At 52.2% G+C, this 21,150-nt stretch overlaps 1 protein-coding gene and 1 long non-coding RNA gene across 2 annotated transcripts in view; one reads left to right on the top strand and one right to left on the bottom strand.

Moving 5' to 3' along the window:
- EPB41 (erythrocyte membrane protein band 4.1) overlaps nt 1-4,370 on the bottom strand; it is a 180,998-nt gene extending 176,628 nt beyond the window's left edge. Inside the window, exon 1 of the mRNA XM_055398164.2 lies at nt 4,218-4,370. The gene's annotated coding sequence lies outside the window, so the exon portion shown is untranslated. The remainder of the gene's footprint in view (nt 1-4,217) is intronic.
- Nucleotides 4,371-6,462: 2,092 nt separating this feature from the next.
- On the top strand, nt 6,463-13,429 carry LOC148778486 (uncharacterized). Its single transcript, XR_016039217.1, has 2 exons — nt 6,463-6,609; nt 13,042-13,429. It is a non-coding gene; the product is annotated as an uncharacterized LOC148778486 (long non-coding RNA).
- The last annotated feature ends 7,721 nt before the right edge of the window (nt 13,430-21,150 follow it).

Raw genomic sequence — 21,150 nt, 5'->3', positions numbered from 1 at the left:
TGTATAGTAACTAATTACTCAATAAATAGTGGTGACATTTATTGGTGACATAAATAGGACTGTTCTCCAGTGCCACCCCAGGATAAAGCTCTGCAGAGTTGCTGTCAGAAACGCTCCCTCCCCACAAACATACACCTAGAACTGCAGCTTTGAACTGAAAAATAACCAGCCCCCACCTTCTCACCTGATTCCACAAATACCTCTTCTCCTTTGACCTTCCCAGTAACCAAGGAAGTGGACAGACAGGATTATTACTATTCCCATTTTGTAGATGAAGACAGTGAGGTGATGGGACTCTTCTCTGTGTGTTCTTGGGCCCTCATTTCACATCTCCAAACCAAGTTAAGTGGTTGAGCCAAGATTCCAGCTGGCACCTACCTGAATTTTGCTCTCTCTTCCATTTTTCCCTTCAGTCTCTGAAATACTACCTGTCCAGTCCCAGACAAGCCTTTAAACATCTCCAGCTTCAGTCCCTTCATCTGAAATCTCGAGTCATAATTAGAACTGCAGCCTCCTGAGCATTTACTGTGCATGGCGCTCTGTGCCAAGCCTTTCAAATATCAAACAGCCAGCCCAGGATCCAAGCTCTCCCTCCACAGGCTCAGTCACTGCTACCTGACCCCTCCTCTAACCCTTGACCCCATCACCAACTTCAGCCACTCACCCACAGGCCAAGGAATATCTGCACTCAACGACTCTAAACCCATGCTTTACTGATGGAGAAACTGAGGTCCAAATTGGCCACATACCCCAGGGTGCCTTTCATGCCCAGCTCTTGCACTGAGCATAGTCAGGTGGGGCTGGCCCTTTGGAGAAGTTCCCTGTGAGGCCCTGACCCACAAGTTGCTCCTTCTGTTCCTTACCCCACTGCTCATTGGGCTCAGAGCGCACCCACACAGCCTGTCCCCCACCTCCCTAGCCTGAACATCTCAGAGCTGTGAGCTCACCCAGCAGGGGTCAGGCAGGTTCTGCAAGTAAGGGTTAAGTAATGCAGGCGCCTCAGTACCTACCGGGTGGAGTCTCCTTCTTGTAGCTGAATCTGGGCTTTGGAGTCAGACAGACCTGGCTTAGAGTCCCAGCCCAATCACTTCCTAGTTATGTGACTCTGCTCAAGTCAATTCACCTCCCTGAATAGGGATAATACCTATTCCCTCACAAGGATGTTGTGATTATAAGAAATATGTAATGTTGCATATGAAAGGCTTGGCACAACATACCCTGCACAAGTGCTCAAGAGGCTACAGTTCTCTGATTTGAGAACACAGGCCAAGAACAGGACTTGAGCGCCCATTACACTCAACTTTGCCCTTATCTCCATTCTCTCCCCTCCCCTCACGTGGGGTGAGGACAGTCCCAAACTAGGTCCTGAGGGCTGCAGTAATGAGTGCTGGAAGATCTTAGAGACTCTATGTTCCTTCACAGAAAGAGAAAACTGAGACTTCGGGGAGAAAAGTGACTGCCTACAGATGATCAGGGAGTAGAATCCTGCCCCATTAACCAACATCAGAATCTTAGGCCCTGGAGAAACCCTGAATGACCCATCCCCCAGGGGACTGTGATAAAGGTCTACTCCGCAAACCCCCAACAAGTCTTAGGCCACCATGACCTCTACGGTGAGCCTTTCACGGGTATCCTATTCAGCCCTGGTGGCTCAGACAGTAAAGAATCCGCCTGCAATGCGGAAGACCTGGGTTTGATCCCTGGGTTGGGAAGATCCCCTGGAGGAGAGCATGATAACCCACTCCAGTATTCTTGCCTGGAGAATCCCCATGAGGATTTTGGTGGGCTACTGTCAATGGGGTTGCAAAGAGTCAGACATGACTGAGTGACTAAGCACAGCACAGCACATTCAGCCCTTTGGCTAGCAGAGCCATACATGTCACACAGGAGGTGCTCCGGGAAGGCTTGGGGAATAACCACATGAAATTCCTCTCTGGTTCCACAGCTCTGCTCAGGCTCCCCCTCCAGGGGCTCTCCCCTTGCATCTCCCTTCCTCGCTCCCACCCTGGCCAGCATCTGTCTCAGATCCTATCAGCAGCACCCAACTCCAGCCAGCAGCACTCTGGGCCTCTGGAGGCCTCTACAGTGTCAGCATCTTCCCAGCCAGGCTGGGATGTTCCTGCCCGGCGCAGCCAGCCAGGCTCCCAGCCAGGGTCCATTCTGCAAACAGGGTGCTGGCTTTGCCCTGCCACGGCCCCATTCCCACTGGTCTAGGGACCAGGGGCAGCCTGGGAACTTCTGTTGGTACCTGGGGCCTTCAGGAGGGAGACTAGCCTGGTCTAGGCAGTTCAGGGATGGGCTGATCAGAAAACAGATGGGTGTCACCCACACAAGACACTCCACCCATATCCCACATTGCCAGGGACCTGGCAGGTCCTGCCTGACTCTTCTGTATACACAGAGGAAACCTCAGGGCTTCCTCACTCCATTCCCTTCTTAATGCATCCCCGCTGGCCTGTTCCCAGACCAGCTACCATTCCCGTCACTGCACACTCAGTGCTCATTTGATTTTGCTAATGCCTGTAAGATCTGGATTATTGACAAAGGAGGAACCTGGGGCTCAGAGAGGTGAAGTGACTCATGCAAGGTCACAGAGCAAGGAAATGGCAGGGCCAGGCTTCAAACCCAGTTCTGCTGCACGAAAAGCCTATAGGGTCCCCGAAGTCCCCTTCTGTCCCTCCTCTCTGCTCCCTACGGCTTCGGAGTGCCCTTCTTCCCCTAACTCCTCTGCCAAGTCTCTCCTCCCACCCCTGATCAGAATGAACAACTCCCACCTCACCAGTGCTCTTAACACCTTGTTTACATGCACTGGACTGCAGCGGTGCAGGAGTTATTTCTGAGGTGTCTGTTTCTCTGACACTCAGAAGGACCCTGAAGGTAGAGAGTGACCCCACTAAGTGCCCCTTAGACCTGAGAGTCTGTCACTTATACCTCCACCCTCCCCCCCTCCCAAAAGTCTTCTGGTGGCCTCCTGTTGATCCCCTCCCCACCCCAGCCTCCTGCTAAGGCCAGTCCCCAGCTTGTAACTGGGGTGAAGGTGGGAGCATGCAGTAAGTAGCCTCCGGGGCTGTGCTGCCAGTGCTCTGGGCGCCCCAGGGCCCCACCCTCATCCTTCAGTAGCTGAGCAGTTCTTCCAGTGACTTCCAGCTGCCTGAAGCCCCAACCCAGGTCAGGCTCTCCCCAAACCTCCTCCTGGAGAAAAGGGCTCAGAAGCGAAGGAGGGGAGGAGCTGACTTCAGTTCTAATCTGGGAATTTAAGGGGTCACATTAAGTCACTCCTCTCCCAGAAGAATCTATGGGCCTCTGGAGAAACCTCCCCTAATCCTACCAGGGAGTCCTCCCCGCCCTCCTTCTGGGGCAAGCTTGGGCTGAGGTTGGTCTGGACACGTCCTGGCCTCCAATTTGCTGGAGGGAAGAAGTCCTATCCCAACCCACAGAGGTGGGGTCTGCTAGAAAGTGTAGATGAGGGCAGGACAAGGATAGGCCGGGCCACACACAGAGGAGGCGAGAGACACAGGGAACCGGGAGATGAGAGCTAGCCGGAACCAGAGCCCGACAGGGAGACCCGGCCGACCGGAGGCAGAGAGAAGTCCCCTAAACCCAGCCTGCAAAGGGAGCGTGTGCGGCCGGGGCGGCGACAGCAGAGCCACCCTGGCCGGCAGAGCCGGCGCCCCAGCTCGCGGGTCCCTCAGTCCGGAAACTCAAAGTCAGTTACGTAAAGGCCGGAGCGGGGCGCGGGGGCCGGGACCCGGCCGCCCGCTCCCGGCGCGCGCCGCCCTCCCGCCCGCTCCAGCCGCGCTGCAGCCCGCCGGGCAGGAGCGCGCAGGACCGGCAGGGCGGGGTTGAGGGTGGTGGTGGGGGAAGCCTGGGCTGCAGCCCTCCGCAGAGACCCGCCCGCCCGCGCCTCAGCCCGGACCCCCGCCCCAGACAGGCCCGGAGCCGCGCCAAGCGCCCGGCTCCGGACGCGAGCTCTCGGACCCCCTTCCTGCCTCCCCTGCCCCTCCCCGCACCCTGAACTTCGGGAATCCCAGACTCCCCCCACTGGACCCCCAGTTCGGAACTGGGGACCCGGGACCTCTACAGCGCCCCCGACCCTGAGAACCAGACCTCTCCCCGCTCCCCGCGGGACGCCCGGGCCCTTGGGGAGTGCGTCCGTCTGTCTCTCACCCCGTCCCTCCCGGGACCCGGGCTCGTCCCCCGGGAGGATCCAGGCTCACCTGGGCTGGACAGGGCGGGGACCTGGCCGGGCCGGGCCGGGCCGCGTTCTCGCCCTCCGCCGCTCTCGCCCTTTAAGAGGTTCCTGCCACTTTGCCCCTTCGGGGGCCTCCACCTGCACTGACAGGGCAACTCTGGCGTGAGGCCCCGCCCCCGTCCCGGGGTGCCTTAGGATTGGTGCAGGCAACTGCCAGTCAGCGGGGCGGCGGGGAGCAGGGGAGGAACTGGGCCGGGCAGAGAGAGCGTCGCAACCGGGAAGGGGCGAGGGCTGCAGGTGCGGCCTGACGGGACGGCCAGCGCTGGCCGGTAGGGTTGCTGACCCGCTGGGTCTGCGGAGGCTCGAACTGGGAGCGCCTGAATTGGCTGGTGCGGTGTCTAACGTCGTACGGCAAAAGTATGATGCAATTTGCCACGTGGTGCTACCCCTGAGGCTGGAAGGGACACACGGACTTGGTCACAGGGGACTAGGGAAGTAATCCTGACGAGGACACCTGGATGACCTGTGCCACCTGTGTCAGAGTCACTACTCTGAAGTTCAGTTTCCTCACCTATAAATCTTGAATATTTTCCTGAGAATTAGCAATATATGTTAAGTACCAAGCGCAGGACTGGCGCACGGTGGGTGGTCTTCAGTAAATGTGCACTCTGGTCCCCTTTATTCGCATCTTCCCACTAAGAGACTCTGCCTTCCTTATCGTCTGTCCCATCAGCGCAGGAAGGGGCTTACATAGTCACTGGTCCGAATCCCCTCACCTCTTTACTGCATTTCAGAGCCGTGCTCACAGACTTTCTGGTGGCTCAGTGGTAAAAGCATCCGCTTGCCAATGCAGGAGATGCGGGTTTAATCCCTGGGTCTGGAAGATCCCCTGGAAAAGGAAATAGTAACCCACTCCAGTATTCTTCTTGGGAAATCCCACGGACAGAGGAGCCTGGCGGAGTACAGTCCATGGGGTCGTGGACATGACTGAGCACGCATGAACGCACACACTTTCAGTGATGGGAAGCTCAGCACTCCCCAATCAGGCCTCCTTCACTTTAAACCCCTCCGGAGACTTCAAAAGCTCTGCCTATTAAGGCCAACTCTGCCCTTTAGCAGTCCTACCCACAGAGAACAAACCTAATCCCTCTTCTGTGCTGAGGAGTTACAGAATCACAATATCATAGGCTACTTCAGGTTGAAGACCCATGAATCCCTTTTGAGGGCAAACGGGACATACAGAAGCTCACTGACAAGGGACTTCCTGTGACTTCAATGGTGTTTCTATTAGATGGACTCAGGAATCAGATTCCCGAGTTTCAGAACCTGCTACTACTTACAAGCTGTGGGCCGTTAAGTGAAATAACCCGTGTAAAGTACTAATAAGAACAGTCCAGTCTCAGGGTAAGCATTCCCAAAGTGTTAGCCTTTACTATAGAAAATCATGTTTTACCCCCCGAATTCACCGAAGCCCCCTTTGGGTCAAGTCTTGTTTTAGTTTTCAGGGCCCAGGTCCCTGCCTTCAAGAAGCTCACAGTCTAGCAGAGGAAGGTCTGAGCTCCTACATCTTCTGATAAAGGTGCCCAGTCTCCAATGCACCACAGGAGCTTTAGTTTCTTTAACCAGAGATCTGGACCCTTGAGACCCTGTCAGTCCCTCGCCCAGTGGACCCCATAGGGAAAGCTGACACACATCCAGGTTCCCAAGCCTACCGACACACCTTTCACTTGTCCACATTCTCACCTGCCCACCAGGTGGTATGGCTCAGCCCAGTGATTAAGAGTTTGGGATTTGCAGACGATGGAGTCTAGGCTCTTCCTCTTAGCCGCTCCCTACCTCTGGGTAAATCCCTTTCCCTCTGGATTAATAATAGCCCCAACTCCACATAGAGCTGTTGCGAAAATTAAATGAGCATGTGAAAATACATATGCAAATACCCGGTAATGGTTCCAGTGTTATTTTTTAATTGCTCCCACGTGTATTCGCGCACCCTGGAGAGAGTAGGCTGTGAACGCCTTGATTTAGCCTCCGCAAAAGGGGTTTCCTTCCCCTTTTCTGATTCTCCTCCTCTATCGAAAGGGCGGGGCACGGAGAATCCCGCAGCGGCCCAGACGCGGACTGCCGCAGGCCCCACCCACTCCTGATGGGGGCGGGCCCTTGGCTCCTTCTTTCCTAGGCTGGTGCTGCCTGTGGGTGACTCAGCAGCGCCTGCGCCTGTCCCGGCCTGATAAGTGTGTGTTCCTGGGAATGTGTGTGTGTGGTGGGGGTGGCCAGGGAGGGCTCTGTATTTCTGAGTTTGTGCGTGGGATGTCCACGTGGGAGTGTGCTTGTGATCTTGACCTGGTGTGTGTCTCTCCTCTCTGTGTATTGTGGTGCGGGGCAGATGCATTTATGGGTGTGACAGTGTGCCATTGATGGTGAGTTTGCACGGAGGGTGTGCCTCTGTTTGTGTCTCTCTGTGTTGTCATATAAACTGGTGCCTCCCCCACCTCCCTAGGCCCTGGGGCCCTGGAGCCCTGCCCAGGACCCTCTCTCAGGACACAGCCTGGGTTTCTTGTTGAAGTGACATGTGCTCTTGTGTGGGTGAAAGTCACTGGGTTCAGAGGGCTGGTGGGATGGGTGGATGCTGTCCCTGCGTGGACTTCAAGCCCCCTGCCTCTGCCAGTGAAGTCTCCACCTCCCTCCCCAGACTTGGTGTTATTTGCCTCCTGAGATGCTTCCTCTGGGGGAGTCCTCCAGAGGAGGTGATCACTGTTATTTTACCTGCATTCTTTCATTTGATTGCTTTGAATCCTTAAAGCCAAAAGTGTTCTAAAGAGGGTCTGAAAGCAGAAGACAGCCAAGGTCACACAGCTTTTAAAGGTTATAAGCAAGAAACAGATCTCTCCCCCCTGGGCTGAGCACCAAGTTAGCCTGGGACCTGGCGGGGACTGATAAGCTTGAGGGGCAGGGAAGGAACATGTTTGTGTCTCCCCCTCCTCCTCTGAGTTGCCTGGGCCTCCAGCCAACTCCTTATCCTGCCAGAGCCTGGACTCTGCCATCAGCCTCCACTGGGTGACTGGGTCTTGAGTTGGGTGATAAAGAGGCCAAGGGATGGGCTAGAAGCTTAGAAGGTAGAGGGTGGGAGGCAGGACCAGTATGAGAGCATCTGTCCCGTCAACAAAACTTAATTGAGCTCTTTATTCAAAACTGACCGATGCCCAGTCTCAGGGGGGAAGAGTGTCACAAGACCAGGCCACAAGGAACGGTGGAGACAGCGTGGGAAGCTCAGGCAGGAGGCAGGGGCTGGAATCTGTTGTAGGTTTGAATCCCGATCGCACTATTCACAGGGGTAGGCATATGACCCAGCCAGTCATATTTCTCTCCTAGCCTGACTGTCTCCTCACCAGTCAAATGAGGTCATGGCGCTCATCCTGTCATCCTTTCCTGACTCTGGGACATTAAGACTCTAAGATAATTAGATGGAAAGCCATTTGTAAATTGAAAGTTGATCTCCGTACATAATGGACATTCATTCCTGTTGAGATTCACGGCCTCCTGTGATGAAGGCCCTAAAGCAGCTGTGTACCCAGAGCCCAGGGAAGGGAAAAGGATTCCATCTGCGGGATTAGGAAAGATTGCCCGGAGAAGGTGACCTTTCAGCTAGACTTTTAAGGATGACTTTACTGCATGGAAATGGAAGAGGGCCTTCCAGGGGAGAAGGACAGCCTGCACAAAGGCCTGGAAGTAGAATAGTAGTAAAAGTGTGCTCTGGGAACAGAAAATGTTCCGGTATATGTGGAGCACAGAGTGCATCGTGTGACCGAATAGTGAAAGGCCTTGAATGCCAGGTTAAGAGCGGGGCAGGTGGTGGGGGAGAAGAGATACTGACATTTGGGTCAGCCAGGGAGTCTTGGAGGTAGAGACAGCCATGTGCTAGCTGGGCTGTGGCAGTCACTTGAGCAGTGGTTCAGGGACCCCCTTCCTAAGGAGGATCCAACTGAATCCCGTGGTGGATCCCCAGGACAACATTAAGGTGGGCAAGGGGCTGCAGGACCCCCTCCAAGGGAGAGATGGGGGTTGGCAGGGATGGGGTAGAAGCTGAGTCAGATGCCCCAGTCTGTGGAATGATGCATGCAGGGGCAGAGAGGGTGCCCACCAATAAACACAGAAGGTCTCTGAAGGCCCCACTGCCCCCAGAGAGCCTCTGCTTTGCTAAGGTGTGGGGAGGGATCCAATCCCATCAGGAGAACCCCTTCCCAAGGAAGGTGCCATCTCCAGAAGCCCTTTTCAAGCAGCAGTGGTTGCCAGCGATTGGTTTATTGTATATCTGCCAAGTACGTCACTAACCCATTCCCATGAGTTCCCCCTATTTTATGGCTGAGGCTGGGAGAGGTGAAATGATCTACTTGCAATCACACAACTAGTCAATGACAAGGCCAGGACTTGAAAGCAGCATTCCCTGTTTCCTGAGAGGGAAGGAAAGAGCCGATGGGATATTTGTGGAGAAGGCTAAGATTTGGCTAGTTGGGGCCAGGAATCTGGGAGGAGCGAGGAGGAAAGTTGGTGTCTGCTGCCACCTTGTGGTCCATAGAGCTGCTGGAGTGGAAGTGTGGAGCCCGGCCGCCCAGGCTGCCAGATGGAGCTTTGGCATGTCTGAGGGTCAGCTCCAAGGCAGGGGTTATCATGAGAGGGTGGGCATTCAAGTGAGAGTCTCCCAGATTGCAAGCCCAGCTCACCATGACGTGTGAGGCCCTTGACATGTCTCTTACCCTCATTCCTCAGTTTCTCTTACCACCTTTGAGAGGATGAACAGAGATACTCTACTCCTGTGAAGACCCTCACAGCCTTTACTCATCTTTGAAGTTGGAAAAACTCAGGTCCTAGTTGGCAGGTCCAGGCTTGTGGGGCTTCTTTGGGGGTCTCTTTAAAAAAAAGTGAATGTAAAGAATAAATGAACAATGCAAAGTGATAGAGGAAAAGGATAGAATGGGAAAGACAAGATCTCTTCAAGAAAATTGGAGATATCAAGGAAACATTTCATGCAAGGATGGACACGATAAAGGAGAGAAACGGTAATGACCTAATAGAAGCAGAAGAGATTGAGAGGTGGCAAGAATACACAGAGGAACTACAGAGTTTTTGTGAAAAAACTCTTAATGACCCAGATAACCACGATGGTGTGATCATTAGAGCCAGACATCCTGGATTGTGAAGTCAAGTGGGCTTTAGGAAGTATTACTAGGAATAAAGCTAGTGGAGGTGACAGAATTCTAGCTGAGCTATTTAAAAATCCTAAAAGATGATGCTGTTAAAGTGCTGCACTCAATATGCCAGCAAATTTGGAAAACTCAGCAGTAGCCACAGGACGGGAAAAATCAGTTTTCATTCCAATGCCAAAGAATGTTCAAACTATGGTACAACTGCACTCATTTAACATACTAACTAGCAAGGTAATGCTCAAAATCCTTTAAGCTAGGCTTCAGCAGTATGTGAACTGAGAAATTCCAGATTCATAAGCTGGATTTCAAAGAGGCAAAGGAAGCAGAGATCAAACTGCTAACATTAGTTGCATCATGGAGAAAGCAGAGGAGTTCCAGAAAGACATCAACTTCTGCTTCATCGACTACACTAAAGCCTTTGACTGTATGGATCACAAAAAAATTGGAAAATTCTTAAAGAGATGGGAATACCAGACCACCTTACCTGTCTCCTGAGAAACCTGTATGTGGGTCAAGAAGCAACATTTAGAACCAGACATGGAGCAACTGACTTGTTCAAAACTGGGAAAGGAGTACAACAAGGCTGTATATTGTCACCCTGCTTATTTAACTTATATTCAGAGTGTGTGCTGTTGCTCAGTCACGTCTGACTCTTTGCAACCCCATGGACTGTAGCACACCAGGCTCCTCTGTCCATGGGATATCCTGGCAAGAATACTGGAGTAGTTTACCATTTCCTACTCCAGGGGATCTTCTTGACCAAGGGATCGAACCCCAGGTCTATATGCAGAACGTCATGTGAAATGCTGGGCTATAGTGAATCACAAGCTATAATCAAGTTTGCTGGGAGAAATACCACCAACCTAACATATGCAGATGATACCACTCTATAGCAGAAAGTGAAGAGGAACTAAAGAGCCTCTTGATGAAGGTGAAAGAAGAAAGTGAAAAACCTGGCTTGAAACTAAACGTTAAAAAACTAAGATCATGGCATCTGGTCCCATCACTTCATGGCAAATAGAAGGGAAAAAAGTGGAAGCAGTGACAGATTTTATTTTCTTGGACTCCAAAATCACTGTAGACAGTGACTGAAGCCATGAAATTAAAAGATGCTTCCTCCTTGGAAAGAAAACTATGACAAACCTAGACAGTGTATTAAAAAGCAGGGACATTACATTGCCGACAAAGGTGCATATAGTCAAAGCTATGGTTTTTCCAATAGTCACGTACAGATATGAGAATTGGTTCATAAAGAAGCCTAAGTGATGAAGAATTGATGCTTTCGAACAGTGGTGCTGGAGAAAGACTCTTGAGAGTGCCTTGAACAGCAAGATCAAATCAGTCAGTCCTAAAGGAAATTAACACTGATTATTCATTGGAAGGTCTGTTGCTGAAGCTCCAATACTTTGGCCACCTGATGCAAAGAGCAGACTAATTGGAAAAGACCCTGATGATGAGAAAGATTGAGGGCAGGTGGAGAAGGGGGCAACAGAGGATGAGATGTTAGATAGCATCACTGACTCAGTGGACATGAATCTGAGGAAGCTCTAACCTGGCATGATACAGTCCATGAGATCACAAAGAGTCTGACATAACTTAGTGACTGAACAACAAAGAAATAAAAAATGCCTGTAGCCACTCAGGGCTTCCCAAGTGGCACTAGTGGTAAAGAACCAGCCTGCCAATACAGGAGACATAAGAGACATGGGTTTGATCCCTGGGGCGGGAAGATCCCCTGGAAGAGTGCATGGCAACCTACTCCAGTATTCTTGCCTGGAGAATCCCATGGACAGAGGAGCCTGGTGGGCTACAGTCCATAGGGTTGCAAAGAGTCGAACACAACTGAAGCGACTTAGTACACATGCATGTAGCCACTCAAGGCTGCAGGACACAAGTGGGAAGAAGGGAAAGTCAGAATGGAAAGAGACGGTGCTCTTAACCAACTGAAGTTAATGTATTTCACTTTTGCAAATTTTATGGATGTTTAAGTTGGACTGTGAAGAAAGCTGATCGCCGAAGAATTGATGCTTTTGAACTGTGGTGTTGGAGAAGACTCTTGAGAGTCCCTTGTACCGCCAGGAGATCCAACCAGTCCATTCTGGGGGTGATCAATCCTGGGTGTTCATTGGAACGACTGATGCTAAAGCTGAAACTCCAACACTTTGGCCACCTCATGCGACGAGTTGACTCACTGGAAAAGACTCTGATGCTGGGAAAGGCTTGGGGCGGGAGGAGAAGGGGACAACAGAGAATGAGATGGCTGGATGGCATCACCGACTCTGTGGACATGAGTTTGAGTGAACTCCGGGAGTTGGTGATGGACAGGGAGGCCTGATGTGCTGTGATTCATGGGGTCGCAGAGAGTCGGACACGACTGAGCGACTGAACTGAACTGAACTGAACTGATGACCTTGTGAAAAGGCCAGGGTCCTTCCTAGGGAAGGACCTATGCAAGTGTGAAGCCTTAACTGACACATAAACCTCATGGTGAGTCCATCCCTAGGCCTGGCAGGGTCAAGTATTAGGTGCACAAGGGAGATGTGGGAATTCTGAAGCCAGAGCAGGAGCTGGGCTCGTGTCTCCCAACCAGTCCCCTTCAGCCCAGCCCCACTGCCGTACCCCACAGGCAGGCTCTTCACCCATGGCCTCCAGAGCTGCCTACCTGGAGCTGAGCCCCTACTCAATGGACCTTGTGTGTGGCCACATGCTAGCAGCTAGGTTGCTCCAGCCAGGACTACTCGGGGAACCTCTGTTCCATCCAGTCCAACCCTCATTTGCTTTCCAGACTTGGAGGTCCAAGGCCATACGCCCCAGGCAGCCTTCTCTGCCTGCCCTCGCCTCCCCAGGCAGTGCCAGCACTGTGCCTGGCACCGAGGCCTTTGGTCCATGTGGAGTTGTTGTCTGAATCCCTGCAGTGCTGTCTGTAGGGTGTCATCCATGTGTGGTCAGTCTAGATGGACATCCTAAGGCCCTCCTGTTCAGCGAGGCCTGGGGGGTGAAGGGTGAGAGACAAAGAAAGGACTCAGACCCAGTCCCAGCCCTCCTCTAGCTCATAATCTGGTGGTCGGGTAAGATGGAGACTGAGTCTTAAAATTTTCAGGCCTGGCAGTAACCTTGAGATGGATGAGTCCAAGTGATCATCAAACTCGTTTAGCCACAGAAGCTCAGTGTAAGAAACAGAGAGAAGTAGGACTGTGCTGAGTGAAGCGATGGTGTATGAGGATATGGAAATTGTTTGCTTGGCCTCCCCCAGCCCTTCTAAGAAACTATGAGTTGAAACCACCAAGATCAAGTTCTTTGTTTTAACAGAGGCCTAGCAAGGATAACAGATGTGACCAAGGTCACGGAACAAGTTAGTAGCCAAGGATGTATTCAAACCTAGTGAAACTGTACCCCATAGGATTAAAAAATCCTGAAACCATGCTGCATAGGGTTAACAGAAACTGGTAACTAATAGAAATTCTTGGGCTTGTCTTACAGAACAGCAGGTAAGGGGATGGTTTGAAAAAAAAAAATAAAACCTTTGCTTGTAACCTGCCTCCACTGACCAAGCTCACTTAATTGTTTTCTGACTCCTTAATCACCCCTATAGATAACACCTCTGACATATGGGTCACTACAGTAACAGGAGCTTATGTTGTTTTCCAGGAGCCTGGAGTCAACTCCCGTCCAGTTCAAGCTGGCTAGGACTGGATCAGACCACACACCCTAAACCTGGGCCCGCACAGAAGTCAGATGAATGACCTTTGGACAACAGAGGCCAAAAACTCCACCCTCAGATCATGCTAAGCACCTCCATTGTTGAGCATACATCCTAGAAAGAAGCCATGTCAGCCATATCACTCAAATGCACCTGCACAGAACCCTGATTACCTCACCTTTTCCTCACCTCCAACCACCTTTCCCAATACTGAGACCCTGCTTCTTTATCCCATAAGTATCCCCAGCCCTTCACCTTCAGGGAGGCAGATCTGAGATTTCTTCTCCTGTCTCCTCACTTGGCTTCCTTGTGAATAAACCCTTTCTCTGCTGCAAATAGTGGCAGATTTTATATTTTTTGAGCTCCAAAATCACTGTGGATGGTGACTGTGCCATGAAATTAAAAGACCTTGCTCCTTGGAAGAAGAAAAGCTATGACAAACAGCATATTAAAAAGCAGAGACATTACTTTGCTAACAAAAGTCCATCAAAGCTATGATTTTTCCAGTAGTCTTGTATGGATGAGAGGGTTGGACGATAAAGAAGGCTGAGTGCCAAAGAATTGATGCTTTCAAACTGTGGTGCTGGAGAAGACTCTTGAAAGTCCCTTGGACAGCAAGGAGATTAAACCAGTCAATTCTAAAGGAAATCAACCCTGGATATTTATTGGAAGGACTGACGCTGAAGATGAAACTCCAATATTTTGGCCACCTGATACAAAGGACTGACTCACTGGAAAAGACCCTGATGCTGGGAAAGATTGAAGGCAGGAGGAGAAGGGGATGACAGGGGATGAGATGGTTGGATGGCATCACCGACTCAATGGACCAGTTTGAGCAAACTCCAGGAGATAGTGAAGGATAGATGGCAACCCACTCCAGTGTTCTCGCCTGGAGAATCCCAGGGATGGGGGAGCCTGGTGGGCTTCCATCTATGGGGTCACACAGAGTCGGACACGGCTGAAGTGACTTAGCAGCAGCAGCAGCAGGGAAACCTGATGTACTGCAGTCCATGGGGTCACAAAGATTCAGACATGACTTAGCAACTGAACAACAATAACTGCTGCAAACTTCTGCGTCTCAGCATCTGACTTGCCGCATGTCAAGCAGATGAACCTGGCTCAGTAGCACTAAGTCTGCTGCCCAGGTTTCAGGCTGTCTTTGCTCAGCCTCAGTACTGGACAGTCAGGGCTGAACCATCCTTCCCACCCCTGACTCAAATCTCCCTCCAGTCTCATTCTGGATTCTGTGTCCACTCAGCACAGCCAGGATGGTGAAGAGAAGCTCAAAGTGGTCCCACGGGCCATGGGAGTGGGAGAGCAAGGAAGAGGGGCCCTTTTGGAGCCCATGCTGAATAAGGGGAAAGACTGGACTTTTGTCTGTTTGCTCACTGCTTATCCTCTGCCTTCGCACAGAGACTGCCACTCTGTTGGCATTATTAGTTGAATGAATGGGTTTGAGTTAGCAGCTCAGGGGATTCTTCTTGGTGGGGAAATCATCCCTCCAGGTTGACCTCATCCATTTCTGGGTGTTTCCTCTGGTCCTCTGGGGGTCGAAATCTGGGCTGGACTACCTTTAGGTCTTAGTAAATATTTCAGCTTCGTTGTGTCTTCCTTCTCTTTCTCTCTGGATCTATGTCCTATCAGAGGAAGCTGTTGTGTGACGTTGGGCAAGTCACTTCCTCTCTGTGAGACTCCAGCTCCTAATTTGTCAAAAATACTCACTTTAAGGTGTTTTTAATTATTCACTTTAAATATTTATTATGACTTTTCATGTGCCAGGCACTGCATAAGGCCCATGGGGTAGAAAGGATAAAAGAGCTAATAACTTGAAGGGATGAGTCCCTGGTACATGATGGATGGTCAGTCAGTTATAGTTCTCCATGCTCAGCCAATATTTCCCAACAGAGTGCCCCCCTCCTCATTCAAGACCCTCTTTCAGGAACCAGTTCTAGTCTGTAGGGATGAGAGAGCTTGCCAGGTGAATCAGCTGTGGACAGCGGAACAGGAAAGAAGTGGGGACCAAATAAGGGTGCTAATGCCATACAAGACCAGTAGGTGGCAGAAGCATCCGGGAAATGAGCTTGTCTCCTTGTTCAGTTTAGTCAGTCAGCCGTGTCCAACTCTGTGACCCCATGGACTGAAGCAGGCCAGGCCTCCCTGTTCATCACCAACTCCCGGAGTTCACTCAAATTCATATCCATTGAGTCAGTGATGCCATCCAACCATCTCATCCTCTGTGGTCCCCTTCTCCTCCTGCCCTCAATCTTTCCCAGTATCAGGGTCTTTTCAAATGAGTCAGCTCTTTGCATCAAGTGGCCAAAGTATTGGAGTTTCAGCTTCAACATTAGTCTTTCCAATGAACACCCAGGACTGATCTCCTTTAGGATGGACTGGTTGGATCTCCTTGCAGTCCAAGGGACTCTCAAGAGTCTTCTCCAACACCACAGTTCAAAAGCATCAATTCTTCAGCACTCAGCTTTCTTTATGGTCCAACTCTCACATCCATACATGACTGCTGGAAAAAACCATAGCTTTGACTAGATGGACCTTTGTTGGCAAAGTAATGTCTCTGCTTTTTAATACGCTGTCTAAGTTTGTCATAGCTTTTCTTCCAAGGAGCAAGTGTCTTTTAATAACACAGGGTGCAGACCCCATTTCAGAGGGTTCTAGAATCATGGTGGGCCCCCAGGGGCTCCCCTGGGTAAAGGGAGTACTTTCAAATGTTAACAGAATGGGGAACTGTGGGTGATGTTTTCCCCTTCTTTTTAAGCTTATTCTCAGTCTCTATGATGAGCATTCTATAATGACTGTAAACATCACTGAAGGAAAAAAACCAAAAAGCCTGTGTTCCCTTCCTCCATATTTCCTTCCCCCTCCCCAACCCCATTAGGAAACAGCTAGGTTCCCGAGTCTGGGCAATGCTTTGGGGGCCCAGCCGCCTTCTGAGAAAGGGCAGGTCTTGCTCAGCGTGGGGGTGGGGTGGGGGTCTGATAGAAGCTGCAAGATATCCCAGCAGGGCCAAGGGTCAGCACAGCGCAATCCAGGAAGGCTTCCTGGAGGCAGAGGAAGCGGCGCGGACCTGGCAGTGTGATGACGTTGGCCCCTGAGAGGAGCCTGCACCACCTTCCCCATTTCTCTGCGAACTGCCCGCCCTTGGGCTGGGCCTCGGCAGCCCCGTCCCTGAAGAGGGGTCCCCTTCTCTCTTCAAGGGCGTTTGAGGTGGTGGACAGGCAAGACTGAACTTAGGCTCCTAGCATCCTCCACTGGGAAGGAGCACGAGAAGTCATCTGGACTTTTCAGGCAACTGGAAGCTATAGAAGGTGAAAAGCAGAGTGTTTTCCCCCATCAATAATAACGTGCCCTCGTTACACGACAGCTGCTGTCTTGTTGGGTCCTGAAGAGAATCCTGGTTACAGTAACTGCTCTCCTGTTTTACAAATAAGGAAAGAGATGCCCGGGGTGGTCCCGCAGATATGCTTTCCCTCGGGGCATACATACAGCGGCGAAGAAAGAAAATCTCCAGCGTGCACGCACTCGAACGCCTAATCCCCTGGTGCGCGCTTCCCTCTCCCCTTCCCTCCCCCCACACACCCCCAGAGCCGTTCTTTCCGGCCTCAGGGAGGATTGGCTCTGGGCAGAGCTGCAGGGCCCCTGGGAGGCGCTCTGAGGAGAGTGAGGCCAGGCCGTCAAGCCCCCTTCCTCCCCGGAGCAGCCTGGAGCCCCGCCGCCGTTGCCTCCCGCGCTGCCGCTAGGGGTGGCGACTCGTGTTGGACCTCACCCCATCGACACAGCGGCCCGAGTGGGCAGCCCAGGACTAGGGCTCCGGGCTCAGAAGGGAGGCTGTCTCGAGGGGAAGAGGGGCTCTGTGCCGCGATGCTTTCTTCAGGACCTGGTCTCACACGGCGGGCAGGCAGGTCCTGGGACACGAAGCCCACCTTCCAGAGTTACGGAGTAACCTCAGGGCCAGCATCTATTTGAGGAGAACCCTGAGGAGGTGGGGACGCTCTCTGAGGCATCAGGCTCTGACTCCCGCTCCCAGGACTGCCTTGAACGCCCACAGAGGAGATTTGGGTCTTCTGTGACCAAAGGCTTCCCTGGTGGCTCAGCTGGTAAAGAATCTGCCTGCAATGCTGGAGACCTGGGTTCGATCCCTGGGTTGGGAAGATCCCCTGGAGAAGGGAAAGGCTACCCACTCCAGTATTCTGGCCTGGAGAATTCGATGGACTGTGTAGTCCATGGGGTCACAAAGAGTCAGCCACGACTGACAGACTTTCACTTTCATGACCAAAGGCAGGGCCATTGTAGCGCAGGAGGGGGAGGCAGGGAGAGGGGATTAGTGGGAGCCCCAACAGGCTTGAGGAGCATGAGGGCCTTAGATTATGGGGTGGGCCACAGGGAAGAAGGCAGAGTCAACCTGGAGGGAAGGGGTGGGGCACATGCTAGGAAGCGACTACAGCTGTCTCTTGTGTCACGATCCCCCATCAGATCAGTTTTTGACACGGGCTCAGTAGTTGCCGTGGGCTTAGTTGCCCCGAGTTATGTGGGATCTTAGTTCCCTGACCAGGGATCGAACCCACGTCCCCTGCATTCTTAACCACTGGACCACCAGGGAAGTCCCAGATGGGGTTCTTCAGGACAGTGTCACATCACCCTCTGAGGCAGGTCCTGAGGGTGGGGCTATACTTTTCGCTCTGTGAGTGGGCAGGGCTAGGTCATGCCCCCACAAACCGGGCTCCCCTCATGAGAGGACCACAGTGGGTGAGCAAAAGAAACAGCCGGAGATTGCAGACACTGAGAACAGGGCTCACTTTATTCGGAAAACAGAAAGTCAGGTCCTTGGTCCCCATATGGAACCTGGGAGAGGCAAAAGCCAGGTGTCTGAGTCAAGCTTCGTTTCTGCCACGACTGCCTCCCTCACCCACAAAGGGAGCCAACTCCAATGACACACACTGGACCTAGAGGGCCTCTGGTACTCCCAGTCTCTGGCAAATGCCCAGGGCATTTTACCAATAGATGTCTGTTTCTGGGATCGAGGAACATGAGGGAAACATCTCTTTCTCTCCCCGGAAGGCAGTGCCCTCAGAATCCATCAACCCATGTCCATGGTGCAGAGGCTCAGAGAGGGACAAGCCCTGCCCAGGGGCACACAGCAAGTGGGAGATGGACAGTCAAACCCACGTTCTCTGTCTACTGGCTTGGGACTCATTTCAAGAGGAGATTCTAGAAGATGAGCCCACTGGATGGATGTCACCTGCACTGACACCTGCCCAGGGACTCCATCCCCATGACTCAACCATGCAAGCCAGGAGGCCCAGGCCAGTGCCACCTGGGGACCTTCCTTCCCTCCCAGGCTGTACCCCAATCTAGGGTCTCTGAGACCCGGCGAGGACCAAAGGAGACAGCTCTGTAGAAGGTACTTGGGGAGAAGACATCCTCTTGAAGTTTGCTTCTCCAATGCGTGCTGTCCCACCTTCTGAAACTCAGACTCAAGCAGATGGCTAAAAAGGAAAGTTCTTTGCTCCTGACCAACCTACAGCATTCAGAGACGGGGTCAGAGCAGGGATAAACAAGAACATTAGATAATGTTAAAAAGCTCCGTTTGTTGAGCACTCACTGCATGCCAAGCACCTTTCCTCCACTCGGTAGAACAACTACTGTGTGTCATTGCAGTTCAGTTGCCAGGAACGTTTGTGTGACCCAGACAGACAGGTCCTTCACTCACAGCTTCTTTGTAAATCCCCACAACTTCTTACCAGGGGAGCATCATCGTCCACGATGGAGGAAATGGGCTCAAGGAGTGAAGTGACTTCCCGAGGTCACACAGCACAGACATGGCAGGCAGTCCACAAATTCACAGAGCAAAGCAGTCTTCCGAGCCGGGGGGCACTGGATGGGAGAGAAGCAACTGCCAAAGTCACAGCAGTTTCTCGGGCGGGTGGGTGGCCGGTGCCCCTGCCGCCCAGGTAATGAGACACAGAGCCTGCCAGGGAGGGTGCTCCATTCACACTTGTGAGCTGGACGCGAGGGCCTCCCTAGTACCCCTTCATGTAATCACAAGAGTGTCCGCTTGGGAGTCAGGCAAGCAGAGGAAGTGGACTTGACAGACCCAAGACAGCATTTTAGCCAGACCAGCCATGGACCAGCTGTGTGGCCTTAGGCAAGTCATTGCCCTCTCTGAGCCTCAGTTTTCTCATCTACAAAACAGGGGTAATAGTAATGGCTGTTCATAGTTATGCTGTGAAGATGAAGTGTTACCCCACGTCTAGTGCCTAGAACAACAAAGGGCCCTACGTGCCGTCTGCATTCCCTGTTGTGATGACACTGGCCTCACCGAGATGGGGATGCGAAGGCACTCCATGTCCGGGAAGAGTTGCACACAGGTGGGGCTCGTTGCAGGTGCCGCTGATCAACCAGAGACTGAGCAAGCCCCAAGCCTAGTGCTCTGCTCCATCAGGAGGTCCATCCTGACCGCATCAGCTCCCCTTTGGCTACCATTTTGAATTTCCAAGCTGTCCACCCCGAGAACCACCCAGCCTGCAATTCGAGCCCCTGCCAAAGACTCCTCACCCATCAATTCCCCTGACTCCATTCTATGTGCACAGGGCCCAGAAATGAAATAAAGGAAGAAATGATGATGAGTAAATAAATGGTGAGAAAAGTGTGTGGGTGTGTGAGTGCTGGAGTCAGGATCTGGGGGGAGCACTTCCTAGGGGTTTTAGAGCCCCTGAGCTGACTCCCAGCCTGGATCTGCAGTAGTTGCCAGGCAGGAAGGCAGGCAGAGGCCAGGCTGAGGATCTGCTGCTGACGACCAAGGGGCTGGTCTTGGGCCAGAGGCCCAGCAGAGGCCCAACCTGGACTGTTGTTCCTCCCCTCTTAGGACATGGTGACCCCTCTTCATCTTGGGGAACATCTCAAATTCCAAGCCAAGCAAACCTCCCTAGACAGCAGCCTCTGGCACCCCCATTCTTATTACAAGAGAACCCTGGCTTGGAGGCCTACTATGCACCCTGGTAGCTCAGTCAGTAAAGAATCTGCCTGCATTGCAGGAGACCCAGGTTCGATCCCTGGGTCAGGAAAATCCCCTGGAGAAGGAAATGGCAACCATTTCAGTATCCTTGCCTGGAAAACCCCATGAACAGAGGAGCCTGGTGGGCTGCAGTCCATGGGGTCGAAAAGAGTTGGGCAAGACTGAGTGACTAACACTTTGACTTTTCGTGTGCCCTGTCTGTCCTTCAGAGAGGGCACTTGGAAGTGAAGCGACTTGCTTAAGATCCTAATGCTAGAAGTGGTCAAGAATCTGTCAAAATCAGGACACTTATTAGAAACTGAGCATCGTATTAGAGGCTGACTCATTCCCTTGTCTTAAGTCTAGGACGAAACAGAAGCACAGAGGGGGCAAATTCCTTACAGAGGTCACACAGCCAGACAGTTAACGTCAGAGCTGATTTCTGAATCCACTGTTGAGGCTTCCAGGCCACACCGAAGGCTGAACCTGAAGGCTCCAGTTTACTCCCTTCACCCTCCTGCCCTCCCCACCCAACCTCTCTTACATGACACTTGACATTATCCATCACTCCCTCCCCCTAGGAACGCCCTCCTCCTCCGGTTTCCATGGTAGCACATTCTCCCCATCCTCCTCCTGCCTCTCTGGCAGCTTCTCACTCTCCATGGTGGCGCCTGAGCCTAAAAAGCAGGGGATCCCCAGGTTGGGTCCCCCATCTCTTCTCTCTTCATCACTACCCCTGAAAGCTCACCCCCTTTTCCATCTGGGTCTCCAGCTCTGACCTTGCACGGCAACTCTACTTTTGAGTAATAATGGATACTTTCCACATGTTAATAGCTCATGTGCCGGGCCCTGTACTTACATTAACTCATTAAATCCTCACAGCAATCCCATGAAGGAAGTCCATTCTACAGATGAGGAAACTGAGACACAGAGAGGGAAAGCCAAGCTCTGACCCCAGCTTTAACCACTACGTCTATCACAAGAAGAGATATGAAATTGTAGGACATTTTGAAACCAGAAGCGAAAACTTTCCTCCCACCTCTTGAAAAGG

The sequence above is a fragment of the Moschus berezovskii genome, chromosome 2 (genome assembly GCF_049115385.1).
Source record: "Moschus berezovskii isolate FMDL1 chromosome 2, NW_MosBer_1.0, whole genome shotgun sequence".
Taxonomy (NCBI): Eukaryota; Metazoa; Chordata; class Mammalia; order Artiodactyla; family Moschidae; genus Moschus; species Moschus berezovskii.
This window is presented reverse-complemented; position numbering and strand designations above follow the sequence as displayed.